The sequence below is a fragment of the Lolium rigidum genome, chromosome 3, assembly GCF_022539505.1.
Source record: "Lolium rigidum isolate FL_2022 chromosome 3, APGP_CSIRO_Lrig_0.1, whole genome shotgun sequence".
Classification (NCBI taxonomy): Eukaryota; Viridiplantae; Streptophyta; class Magnoliopsida; order Poales; family Poaceae; genus Lolium; species Lolium rigidum.
Genome location: NC_061510.1, coordinates 46,292,018 through 46,305,886, shown reverse-complemented (window position 1 = coordinate 46,305,886; position 13,869 = coordinate 46,292,018). Strand labels below are relative to the sequence as shown.

Below are 13,869 nucleotides of genomic sequence, written 5' to 3'. Positions count from 1 at the left end.
CAAACCCACTGCCCGTCGGTCCGTCTCCTAGGCGGAGCAGAGCTGGACTGCCGGAGGGGTGGAAGGAGGACCGCCGACCAAGCCCTCCCTCAGAGGGGGAGGCCATGAATGTAGTGGTAATCATGGGTTACGTAACTTAGCGGGCCTTTGGTGATTTTGGCCTCAAGGGAATGGCAGCTAGGCCTAGGTAAAATCCTATGTCTCACTGACATGTGGGACTGTCATGTCAGCTGGATATCTATTGGATATCCATGGGGCAAAACCTCTATCCATGCATGTCCCATGAGTTATTGGATATCCACCCCATGAAATCCGTGGGTATAATCAGCCCACCGTACCCGTGCCCATTGGGTCGGATATCCTTGGATACCCGAATCCATGGATAAAATTGCCATCCTTACTTCCATCCACCATCCGCGTTGTACCTTGCTGCCAATACAGTCCCCGATCCCGGTCTAATCCACCACCATAGCCGTTAAACTGGCTCTCCACCAGTTCGTATAGACAAATATGGACGTGGAAATGGAACAGCCTTCCAGCAGTGACAGATGTACTGAATGGGATACATTGATACCATAGCAAAGAAAATATTTGTTGCAGTTGCCAAGACCCAGTGGCAAGGATGTGAACATGCAGTTCAGCAATGCGCCAATCTGAAGATTTTCATTGCAGTGAATATCTCCACTGGCATAGTTATCTAATGTGCACCATCTTCCTGACATGGTGAATTTATATACTAGAGGCAGCCTGCTTGAGAAAATGTACGCTAAGCTAAATACTCCACCACCTCTGCCAAAATTAGCAGCAACCGAAGACCAGGTGAGATAACGAATTTTTCAGTGTGGACAACACCTCCATATGATAAAAGGATTTTTAAAAGAACTACCAATGAAAAAAAAAACTAAAGACTTTCAGCATAATATTCATCCTTTCTCCATTGACATCTCCCAACGGTCACAATACAACACTTGTAAATAACTTCTTCCGGTCACCTTGATGAAAAACTAACTGTATATATAGATAAGCTTCCTACGCAATTCAGCAGTAGTGCAATACTGATAAATAATTTCTCAGGGGCAGCACATGATCGAACAGAGTTATCCCACCTGAAGTCCTCCACAGCAAAATAGTACCGACAGATAGGATATAAGGGTCAGGCTATGTATCCAAGTTTCAAAAAGAAAACATCACCACCACTTCTTCTCCTTCTAGTTATATGCTCAGACGACCATTTATTTTAAGGCGAGGCTCGACAAAACCGACAGGCCAGTGCAACTGCTGAATCATCCCCACATTATCATCCCCCATGAGCTCAAAACGAATTTTTGTATTCCTATCTCTACTCTTCAGTCACCAGGAAAAAACCCTATATCTCATAACACATGTTAACCACGCCACGGCACAGCACCCTTGAACTTTGAAGAAAATTAATTTGCAGCTTCAAAGAAGAGCACTTGAGGTTGTAAATGACCTTTCTCACACATAGTGATCACATCAGCCCAGCCACCAATAACCTGCACAAACAAGGTTCTTTTTAGTGGGTAGGATAGATAAAACAGAATAGAGTTTACTTCAGGCAGTAGTTATATCTGGGTACCTTAACAGTCTGGTCATCATACATGACCCAATGCTCATCCTCGAAAGCAAAGCAATGATAATGCTGCCCATAGTAGCAAACCTGCATGCACAAGAAATATCAAAAGAAAACTTGTATCAGATGCTTTAACTGCCTGGCTTCGATACTAATGCATTACCGGATTTATTACAGCATGCAAATGTAGAATGAAAAGTAATGCAGCTACACTTGGATGCCCCTGCACGTACATGGTTTAGAGATGATCAAGCAAGTTACAGTTTCAGTTCAAAGTCTAACTCAGAAAGCACATACACTATCACTACACGCATAACAACAAGTTTAAACAAATACTACCTCTGTTCCCTTCTAATGTAAGACGATAACACTGACAGCTAACTAATTCATGTGATTCATAGTCACTGATTTGTAGAATATGAGTTTTGTAGCAGTAGCAGCAGCATATTTATAGCTACTCAACTGCTACTAAGTTCACTGCATCAACTGCAATAGAAGGGAATTCCCAACAGAAAATATGCTGCCGCTGCTTGCTCTACTGTACACACAGTATCTTCCCAATGCAGCTACAGTGATACCTACTTCCCACCCTACCAGGATCTCAAAAATACCACTGGAGTTGATCAAGCACAAACACAGTAATAGGAAATACTAGCACATTCACATATGATACAGGAGGCTCTGTGGATAAATATTTAGCAACCCAAACAGGATGAATGTACTACTCCGTATTATTATAACAAGTCCATGCTGTAGTACCTCGTACAAATAAAAGAGAAACCCTCGAGAAGATACTGTACATATTTTTACACTACGTGACACACGTTATGAACATATTTACTGCATGCTTAAAAAATCAGAAACTAACAGTAACATCAGATCTCCATTAGAAAGTTGAGAGAACAAAAAGGGTCTTTGTAGCCATACCACTGACACCAGAGAATGTTTGGTTCCTTGATCTACACCACAGTAGAAAATGCTAATGTCTATCTCGGTCGAAATACCAGCCAAAGTTGCAGATATGTCATCAACACTCTCTTTGTTGTTCTGCCATCCCAACACTACACAAAAAGAATTGATGGGTAACGAGAAATCCAAGTCAATACATAATCCCATTAAACAACAAACATGCAAGCTATTGCCAACATGCACACACCCACAAAATTTAACAGCAAGTGTAGAGGATCAAGAAGCAGATTAGTAGAAATTCGTTTACTGAAGATGGTAAACTTAAAAGAGTGAAGCAGGTGATCTTGCACTACTACACAAATGCATTTTAAAAATCATCTTTTAGAAATCATGCGCTAAAAATGAATAATTGTACTATGTAAGTATATGTTTTATATGTGAATATGTATCCTAGAGAAAGAAGCTTACCAACTGTAAAAACATGAGGGGAGCTAGAAAGAATGTGTTGTATATGATTTGGTTTTCCACAGCCGCCAACATCAGGATCACAAGCTAGCTGATCATTCATTATCACAGTCTTCAAAAGATCACCAAATGGATCTGGACACATCATCTGTAGAACGGAACGAACAAAACTCCTGATTAATGCATATCAGAAACCACAGAAGAAAGATAAGGCCCAGTATAGCCCCTGACCCCTCGTCTCTATCTTGAGTTCAATTTTTGTCCCAAACACTACAACCATTTACTTTTAGGCTTCCATGTATCGAATATCTCAAATTGAGTACCTCGAGCAAATCATAGTTTTAGTCTTACATACTGGCAGGGATTCTTGTTGGTATGACATCACTTAACATAGCCACCAAATCCCAACCTTTGTGGAAGGCTAGAGTTCGCCCAACTCTTTTGTTCAATCTAAATAGCTACCCACCATGCTACCCATGGGGTGAATGTGTCCAGATTAATACAGAGGGCGTTCTCTAATGTCTTGAGCGTGAGCCCACTGCCAGCAACTCAATGCCACAGTTACTCAGGACATTATTTGCAGGGAATGATGCATGGAAGACCTAAGGTACATGGTTAGGAGTTCTTTAGCATTGAACTCAGAAAGAGTCGAGGGATGTAACCTGGACACATTCTAACAGATGGGAGAGCATAGTAATACATAAATGAGATTCAACCCAGGGAGAACAATTTACCTTTGCAGTTCGAAGTGAACTAGCATTGATATTGTGGAAGAATGAGGTATATTTAAGTCGTCTAGACTCTAATCCACAACTGTGACAGATCATTCGTTCATAAATGTCCATTCCAAAAGGCAATGAGCAATGCAAAAATTGCTTGCACAGTCCCATGAGCCGATAGAATTTCTCTCATGAGATTTAACATGGCAGTCAGCTTGAGAGGTGTACGACTTATGCAAGCATTCAAAGATCACCCCCAACACCTCAGATGCATCATTCATTTGTCCCTGCAGCCAAATGGTAGAAGTCAAGTGAGCATTTGGCTAATCAAATGGTGTAGAAATGTGACTAACGCCCCTAAACCATCAGACAAAAATATACCTCCTGGAAAAACCTGTTGTTCGGGTAGGATTTGCTCAGAGCAATCCTCAAAGAAGTAGGTGCGACAGCTTCTCCTTGCCCTTCAGATGCTTTGCTCAAGTCAACGAAAATGTCATACAATGCACACACCGCACAAGGATCTTCAATGTGCTTATGCAGTGATGATGTTTTAAGGAACTTGTGTCGAAACTGACTCAAGTGCCATAGTGACTGCACAGAGGAACATTATGTCAAAAACAAAGCAAAAGATGCATAAGCTTCACAAGTCTGGACATTTACCTGGATAATCACATTCAAGAAGCAATTGTATTCACCAGCAGCATTCTTAAGGCCAGCCCCATGTACTTCCTTCCCATTTGAAGTGCCTGCTGCATCAGCAGTAAAAGAACTATAAGCTTAAAGGAGAATTAAAATGACCAACATGACAGAGATATAAATAATATAGCCATTAACAGAACACGGTAAGACTGAAACAGTATTGAAGCAATACCAACAGTCTATAAATCTACAATGATGGTGAAGGCGTGAAGAAATAGGAAAAGGACAAAAAGGCATACACTCCAAAGTCCTAACAGACTACATATCCTTAGATGAGACAGCGCAAGTAAACTACAGGCAATTTACTAAGTTAGTTGCCTTAAAGCTTAACATTTCAAACCTACATTCTGCATTCACCCAAACCATCTAAGTTTCGTCGGCGATAAAGTCAAAACTGTTCTTCCATGGAAATAGGACATCAACATACAAAAGCTCCAACTCAAATTGAACAGTTGATACAACAACAGAATGTTCAGTATAAAAAAACCACAACTGCACAAGTGCGCACATATGCGACAATTTAAAAACAAGTAGAGGAGTTATTAATGGTGTTCACTTGTCGAATAGAAGTAATAACAGAAGTTCAAGGCCGAAAAGAGTTTGGAAAGAAAAGTATAGCAGCAGATAAGGAACTGTATTGATGTACCAAGGCTTTGGTGCACAGCTTTTCTGAGGTCTTCTTCAAACCTTTTGTCAGAATCATCCTCCATACATACAATTGCTGGTGAGATTGCACCCCTGTCAGCTGCATATGAGAGGAACAGGTCTAAATATGTTCAACTCACAGATCGTGATGAAATATATGGCATACTATGCATATAAGAAGCTTGTATTTCAGGGAATTTACATGATATAACGCATGGGCATGACGTAATACATGTGGCTTGGTACAGGACGCATACATCAATAACTATTGCTCCCTCCGGTTAGCAAGAGAATGGTGGTTCAGGTTATGGGCACTCAAGATTACAAACATTTACGATCAATATTGTTTTAGATATTAAGATTGGACAAATCAATATGATGAATTAATTTCTCTCAAACAATACTTTCAAAATACTATTAACTTTTATTATCCGGTTTTATTCCAGCAGAAAGTCAGCAACTTCTGGTCATAACTGCAGTCGGGCACTGCTGGCTAAAAAATGACAAGCTTCTATGAACTGGGGTGGATGATAAGGGGCAAGGAAGACATGTGTGGTCATGCTCTAAGGGCATGTACAACCACGAAAGATTTCCCGAGTTGGAAGAGAAAACAAAAAGGGAGGTTTGCTTTCCCTTAGCTAAGAGATGATCTCTTCCTAAAAAAGATACAGTTTTTTTCTTCATTGTAAGATATGTCTTCTCTTAGTCACATGTTTTCTAATTTAATTTTAAAAGGAGCATACAAACATTAATCACTAGACAAAAAAATAAGAGATAATCCATTGTACAACCTGTTTTGTGTCTTCTCTAAATGCATGAAAAAAAGACCATCTGACCAACAATTGTATGTGCCTTAATGATGTCAATTATGTGCAAGCGGTGCTTCAATCTGTTTTAAGACTTCAAAAACGTTTGGCTGTACTCAGGACCAAATTTCTCATGGTAGAGCAACAAAAAATTCTACCAATTAGTTTGACTAATAGATGATAAGTACTCCAGTACTGCATGACATTCACGTATAGGAAAAAACACAGAAGGGTAGTACAGTTAGAAGAACCAGTGCACGGATGTCACTATAATAAGCTAGCGTAATATGTAAACGTTTTGATCCACCAAGTTTACACAGAACAGCCAAGATCAGGTTCTATGGATACAACTCAAGAACAAAATTGACATACATATACCTTTCTCAGCTTTGTTGACGTTCCATGGATCATCCAAAGATGGCACAGGTAGCAGACCATCCTGATTGGTATTCTTGTAAAAGTCAGCTACTTTACCAGAACTGCTCCATCTTGAAGCTGGTGTACCATTTTGTCGACTAGACGCATTATCATCACCATCATGAACAGAACCTGGCACACAAGAAACAATAAATATATAATGTTTGCAGTGCAGTTGCATAGGAAATTGAACAGGAACAATTTGGACAGGACATGATCAAATACCTTGGATGTTTTTCTTATGTGCCTGGCTAGTGCCGCTCTTAGACCTTTGGACGACAGGATTAGATGAAAGTTTCGTATTTTGTGCATATTTCCCAACTCCGTTCATTTTCAATGCTGGCTTAGTGAGGTCATTGCTGCCAGTTAATGCATGCGCTCCAGGAGAGCGTAATCCATTAAGATTTTCCCTGTGATCGTTATCAGCCTTTTGTGGCAGGTCTACAGCACCAGATTTGGAACTAGAATCTTTTTCCCCCAAAGGAACTTCAGGAAAGCGAAAATCACCAAATTTTATGCCTTCAAGATAAGCAGGTGAGAAGTTATCGGGTGCACTTTGATGGTTATCCTGATCCATGCTTGAATTTACATCAGTTGGATAACCAGTTGCCCCAATAGCAGAAGCTGCTGAAGTACTTCTAGACTGTTCTGCAAGATGCTTCTGCTTTGCCTGCTCCTCTATCCGTCTTTGGTACTCCAAAGTTTCCTCCAGTTTTCTTTCCTCTGCTTCAAGTTGTACTCTATGCCTAAGTTCTTCCTCTTGTTCATTTGAGTACTCATCGCTCACTGGAAGTTTGTCGTCGAAGTCATCACAATCAACAAGAGTCTGACTGCAAGTTTAACATGATCAAAGAAATTAAAGACGTACAAACATTTCTAAGCCAAAAGAAACCTGATGATGTTGATAAGAAACCATGATCCTATTTCTTCTATTATTAGTCATGCTGAGGCGCTGAGCATACTAAAAAGGATCAGATAGTTTCTTTTGGAACCGCTGGCAGGCCCGGCGCTGAGCCAGTGCAATCGGTGCGGCCGCACTGGGCCTCCAATCGCGAGGGGCCCCCACCCAGGTATGTTAACTAGTACAGGTGCAGGTTCAATTCACGTTTGGAAAGAAAAAAGTCCAATAAAGATCAGCCCATGTTTCATGTTTGGGAGCATTGCCTTGTGTTAGCCTGTACGCACGCATCGCTCAAGAAAAGAAGACCACCGACCGTATTGACTCAGTCCAGCAGTCATCGTCTTCTCCCCTCCCCTCCCAGTTCACTTTTCGGTTTCCCGACCCCAATCACCGCCGAGGCATTGACGATAGGGCGGATCTTGCTCGTCCAGATTCCTAAACGTTTGGAGGAATTAATGGAAAAGGAGATCATATTCATTGATTTACAATAAATCCCTCCAAGATTTGCAACGCTGAGTACAATCCTCTTCTATATATTCTTTTACATTAGTTTCTTCACTTCTCTTTACTAATTCCCCAATCCTCAACTGCTTGAGCAAGAAAAAAGGTTGAAGAAAAGAAAAAAAGGGAGGGGAATCAGCAGCCGCATGCAGCAGGGCAGGGGCCGGCGGCCGGAGCAGCGGGTGCAGCGCCCGCCGGTCAGCAGCAAGGGGCCAGCCCGGTGGTAGACTGGTAGGGCAAGCCGGCGACGGCAATGGCGAGTCCAGCATCATCCTGACTCTAGGTGCATTTGTTTCAACTTTTAGTTGCAAGTCCTAACTCATCTTGTGTAGTGCCAAGATGCTATCCAGAAAGTTTATGTCTGGTTATGAAAAGTGATCAAAGAGAAATCGAGTAGATGAGCTAATTGAATCCAAAAGGGTGCCATAGATAAATTTATTAGGACAAATGCAACTTATGCTAGTCATTCTCATGAAAGCTCTAGCAATTATTGAACAGCCCAATAAAAATTCAGATGTGAATAACAATGCTAGTGGTCATAAAAATTTAGGCAAAGGCGATAATGCAGCGAGTGGGCATGAAAATATTAAATAATTAAATTTCTATTAAATCAAAGTTCAGAAACCATCTCCATTGCTAGGGGCCCTTTTTTGTTTTGCACCGGCCCCCTGACATGGCAGGGCCGGCCCTGACCGCTGGCATGCCAGAATGGCTCTAAAAGTGATAATGAAAGGATTCTGCCATATTGAATGACGAACTACAGAACAATATAGGAAACAATGCACGAACATTGGGTGAGGGGTTTATATGGTTCAGCATGCCTAATAAAAGAAAGTTTGTGAGATACCCTTCCTGCCATGCCCAAAGGATGTATGGTAACAATAGGAGCAAGACTTGAGGTCTCTAAGAAAGCTATCCCGCCTTCCAATGAACATACCATGGTTTTCTTCAACAAGTTCAAAACTTTCCTCATGACTAGTTATAATTACTTAATTGTCAGCTTAACTCCACAAGGGAACCAACAGAAACAAAATAATTCAAAGTTCAAACAGAGCTAGGTAATTCAATCTGCAACTAATCCTTCATATAGTAAATTATGCATACAACTTGTTATTGTTATATACTCAAATATCAGCAAGATGACATGGATTTGAACTTGACACCGCTGAGTAACTACTGCAAACCAAAAAAAAAAAAAAAGAAACAGCACCAGACAAAAGAGCACATAAGGTGCATGGTACTAATGTTATGTTAAGAATAAGTAACTTGAGTATATGTGTCTGGTGTCCCTTGGAACATGTCGTCAAGTGAAGAATGTGTAACTATCAGAACATGGAGAGCACAAGAATTACTTACGATTGTTCCGACGTTTCCTCATCCACACTGTCCTGGCGAACAATGTATTGATCGCTCCAGCTCAAATCCTAGAAAGTAATGTAGTGAGACAATAAATTCAATTGTGGACAAGAAGGGTACAGAATATGATCATACTCAAATGCATAACTACCTTCGGATCCTTAGATCTCCGAGAATCCTTCATTTTCTTTTTGTCTTTTGACTTCTCGTGAGATAGTTTTTTGTCACCCCCTTGGTTTGCATTCTTCTCAGCATCTTTAGCAAGTTCAGCCAGAAAGGCGTCTCTTGCAGCATCAGAACGCTCTGTAGCCTCCTTGTTCACGAGCTCTTCCAAGCGACTCTAGATCACCAAACCATTACCATAATTAAGAGATGAAGAAGATCACAAAGCATTAAAACAATCAAGTGTACAGGGGGGCAGGTAGTATACGAACTCGCAAAAAGGATTTGAGGAGGGGCAAGAGAATTGTTTGAAAATCAATGAGAGCAGCACATTTGAACTTGAGTTCCAGTTGCCGCAACACAGCTTCACTTCGCAGAATTTTAGCGTCTATCTTGCAAAGCTGCACATGGAGAACTTAAAAAGATGAGAAACTGGTATTGCATATTATGAAGATTATATAATAGTTTACGAAGAAAAATGAAATGCTGGAAGAACTGACCTCGATATTTACTCGTTCCTTCATCTTGGAAACAACATTCTGCACCACTGAATCACTAGGATGTACAAAGTCCTGCAACCTCCAATCATCTATTACCCCATCAAAGTCATATGGGCGCGAGGTCATCCCAGAAAAACCTTCGTCATACCCATAGTGTGAGTTGCGAACTTCCTTCAAGACATTTGAGATTGCATCAAACTCAGGGCGGCAGCCTTTGCTCTCCAGCAACTCGTCCTGGCGGTTCCTGAGGAGCTCCTCATATCCAAGGTATGAATACCGCCCCACACATTCTCTTCGCCTTTGCTCCTCGAGTACAATATTATCCACAGCAACCACGCCCTCCTCATAGATCAACTGGTCATGCTTCTGATCACACCAGTTCTGCAAGGCAGAGAACTCCTTCTCGAGCATTTCAATAACCCGGCACCCTTGCTTTGGGCGATCAACAAGCATAGAGTTCCACTCGGATAGATGCTCTCCAATTGGAGAAGATACAGCATACAACCAGGAGAGGAATTCATCGGTATCAACATTCTCAGGACCAGACTTGGCACCAAATAGCCGGGCATCAAGGATGAGTGCTGATGAATCAGAGTCTAGCGTAACAGTGTCATGGATAACGTGATTTTGGGGGAAACGGTCTCCATCGCCAAGTTCCCCATCCTTGTCTGAGAACCTATTGAGTCCACACGAGTGCATTAGGTCCTGCAAGAACTTGTGGACCTTTTTCAGCGAGGAGGCCTCCAAGAAGCAGATGCAGAGCGGCGATTCATCAATAGGGTGGTTAAACAGCAACGACCCGGAAGGCAGCCCTCTCAGTTCATCTACCGCGAAGCGTATCACTTTATCCAGATGGGTGACAGAGATATTTCTGTGCTTGACGAGGATTTGGAACAGCGAATGGATCCTGTCGAGAATCTTGGCTCTTTCATCATCATCGGCCAGCGGCCACTTGCGGTGGGAGCCTTCCCTGATGGCCACCCCAAAAGTATCGCACTCCTCGTTGTGTGGCGAGGCGGAGGACTCGGACGTGTCGGATTTGTCCTTGGTGCTCCAGTTATCGGACGACATGGAATCCTTGTCCCTGTCCGGGCCCCCACAAGCGTTGTCGGCTTGCTCTTCCTCGAGCGCTTTGAGCGCCGCGGCAGCATCCAGCGGCCTCCAGGTGGAACCAGTGAGCATGGCCGCCCAATCAGCGTCGATCTCTTGCGGGACCATAGCCTGGCGGTGATCCGAGAGTCGGCCGATATGATCGCGCGGCGTGTGCGCGGCGTACGTGTAGCGCTCCTCGCAGAGGCCGCAGAGCCAGAACTCCCAGCTCCCGCTGTCGGTGGCGAACTGCGCCAGCTCGTTGATCACGTCGGGCGCCAGGCTGGCAACCTCCTTGTCCTTGTGGTTCTGGTAGTAGAGCTTGAGGTCGGAAATGCTGGTTTTTAGGAAGGCCAGCCTCTGATCTAGCGGCATAGCTGGCCAGAAGGCTCGCGCCTGCTCCATGCGTGCGGTGGTGGCTGCTGTTGCCTTTTTGGAGGATGAGCCTCCTCCCTTTCTGCGATCGGCGGCACGGTGTCCATTTGAGTGGGAGGATGAGGAGGGAGCGTCGTCATGTCCTCCGTTTGAGGAGGAAGAGGAGGCGGCGGCAGCATTGTTGTTGTTGTTGTGCTGGTGCTGCTGCTGCTCGAGGAGCCTGAGTGCGGCGACCTGCACCTCGATTTCCTTGCGTCGCTCGTCGGCGGTCTTGGTGGCCTTCTTGAGCTCGTTGGGGCGTCGCGGGGCGGGCGCGGCGGGGAGGAGCGGGAGCTCGAGCGGGTCGTCGTTGATGCGGAAGAAGCCGAGCTTCTCGTCCCCGGAGCCGCCGAGGGTCTTGACCCAGGTGGAGATGGATGCGAGGTTGGCCTTCTGGATCAGGCTGCGGAGCTCGGCGCGGAGCTGGTCGGGGTCGGGCGGGGGGAGGCGGAAGGAGAAGGTCTCGTCCGGGTGGGACGGGTGGGAGGGGGGGTCGATCCTGAGGCCGCGCTCGCACTCGGCGATGACCTCCTCGTAGGCGCGGTTGTCGTTGGCGGCCTCGTAGAGGAGGAGGGCGCGGAAGTGGGCGAGGTCGAGGGAGTGGGGCGCGAGGTCGACGGCGCGGCGGGCGGCGTCGAGGGCGGACCTGTGGTGGCGCGCGCGGGCCTGCGGGTCGGTGATGAGGGCGGCGGCGCGGGCGTGGACGGTGGCGTGGGCGCGGAGGAGGAGCGGCGGCGGCGAGGATCCCTGGGCGTGGCGCGCGAGGGCGTCCTTGGTGAGGCGCAGCGCCTTGGGGTGGTTGCCCCGCTGGAGGAAGGCGAGGGCCTTGTCGCAGTCGGAGCGGACGGCGGCGGGGTCCGGCGAGGCATGGGCGAGGGCGCCGGCGGGGGCGTCCCCGTCCGGGGGCGGCGGTGGAGTAGGGTTTGGTGGGGGGCTGCGCTTCTTTCGGCCCATCGGGGGAATGAGATTTGGGCGAAGCGCTCGCTGTGCGGGGAGGGTCACACCCAATATATTGCCTCCTCTGATTGTTGTGAAGAAAAATGGGAAAATACCCCCGAGATCTCTCTACTCTGTGTGTATTTCCGATCGGATTTCTCTACTCCACCACCTAACACGAGCCTAGAGGATGGGTTCGGGGTCGTGCGCTGCGTGCAGTGTCACGCCGCTTTCTTTCTCCTATCGGCTTGCTTCCTCGCTTGTCCCTCTCCGTCTGTCTCCACCATCCGTCCGTCACTCACCACCGCAAATCTTTGCAAACTTTCATGCCAAATGTAATTCTACTGCTTTCCTTTTGGAACCATGCCCTCGATTAATGCTTCCTCAAACTACTTGGAGGCGAAGCAAATTTTGGTGGTGTAATATTTCCTCTTTCCTTTCTTTTCCAACCAGATAATGGTGATCCCGTCACATGTATATGCGAAAATTGACCCAGGAACACTATTATTTTCAGTCCTTTGCCAAAACACACCACTAAAACGTGTCTTTACCCAGTACCACTATATTTTTGTGGTGCATTTACCAAAACACACCGTGCAGCCTAATACAAAAAGTTTGGCATTCTGCTAAATCTAGTGGTCATTTGCCAAAACACGCTATACATCTCATGTGTCCGGTTTGGTAGAAAGTTACCCATGCGGAGCCAAGGACAAGCCGCCGTCCATGGCCGTGGCAGGAACTTGCTCAAGTGCAAGGGTACCGGTTTCTACGGCTGAGAACGCTCAGTGGAGGTCCCATCGAGAACACCTGGTACCAGACTTTGCATTGGGCGGTGATGCACCTTGTTGCATCGGTCGATATTGGGGCCTGGCCCGGCGATGCTTGACGGGGGCGACGTGGAGGCGGGACGGGCCGGACGTGGGAGGCTGCCCTGGTGGTAGAGATAGTCGGCGTTTTGGGCAATACAGTGCGTTTTGGCAAATATTCACAAAAGTATAATGGTACCAGGCAACGACATGTTTTAGTGGCGTGTTTGGGCAAAGGACTGGAAATAACGATGTCCTCTTCGTCCCCATGCATATTGGTGTGGTGTGTATAAGATCTATATGCACATATTTACAAACTTGTTATTGTTAGAATAATATATTATCTGACCAATGTGATTTCACCGACCACGGGTATACAGAACGCTACACGAAGCCTTTGAGCGCACAGCTAAGATTTCCTTTTGTATATGCGTGCACCATGCACCCTTCAATTTTGCCTTGGTATCCGGAGTGTTATACCATTGTACGAAGTAAAGTTAAGTGATGACCCACAAGTATAGGGGAGTGTATCGTAGTATCTTCGATAAGTAAGAATGTCGATCCCAACAAGAAGCAGAAGGTGTTGACAAGCAGTTTTGATGAAGGATTCACTGTAAATGCTCACAGACAAGTATTCAGGGGGTTTTGATATAGCAGATGAAATAAGTACAAGTAAGTAAAGTGCGAGAGAAATAATTGCACCGAGTGGCCCAATCCTTTTTAGCACAAAGGACAAGCCGGTTTGTTTACTTATAATGATCAAACGTTCATGAGGACACACGGGATTTTAGTCTAGTGCTTTCGCTACATACGGCTAAGTAATCTTCATTGTTTTGATAAGTGTTGTGTAGGTGAACCTATGCTAATGTACCGCCCTTCCTAGGACTAATACATACTTGTGATTATACCCCTTGCAAGCATCCGCAACTACAAGAAAGTAATTAAGATAAATC

At 45.0% G+C, this 13,869-nt stretch overlaps 1 pseudogene; it reads right to left on the bottom strand.

Annotated features, from left to right (window-relative positions):
* Window positions 1-900: 900 nt before the first annotated feature.
* LOC124701533 lies at window positions 901-12,128 on the bottom strand (annotated as a pseudogene).
* Window positions 12,129-13,869: the final 1,741 nt, after the last annotated feature.